This window comes from Limulus polyphemus, unplaced genomic scaffold (genome assembly GCF_000517525.1).
Source record: "Limulus polyphemus unplaced genomic scaffold, Limulus_polyphemus-2.1.2 Scaffold300, whole genome shotgun sequence".
Classification (NCBI taxonomy): domain Eukaryota; kingdom Metazoa; phylum Arthropoda; class Merostomata; order Xiphosura; family Limulidae; genus Limulus; species Limulus polyphemus.
This window is the reverse complement of record NW_013665910.1, coordinates 705,222-705,577: the sequence shown is the minus strand read 5'-3', so window position 1 is coordinate 705,577 and position 356 is coordinate 705,222.

Below are 356 nucleotides of genomic sequence, written 5' to 3'. Positions count from 1 at the left end.
ATTGGTCTTTACTGTTTTTAACTTAACACTTAGTTTTAACTGCCCATCTTGCATTATAGTCAGAGTATTTTAAAGACAGTCACTTAAACCAGTATAAATTAAGTTTACGTTTCCGTGAATTCTGATTGAAATATTTTTCTGTCCACTACTTAAACAATATGTTTACAGTTTTTTCATGAGGTCCATGGTGAATGAATAGTGCTGATGTCTATTTAAACTAATCAAACGAAAACTCTACAGTACCTACAAAAAGACAATTCTTTTAGGGATCTAAATGAAAAAAAAAAATCACAAGAAACACTTATATTCTACATTAAATAAAAATGAATAATTCTATTGTAAAAAAAAAAACATTA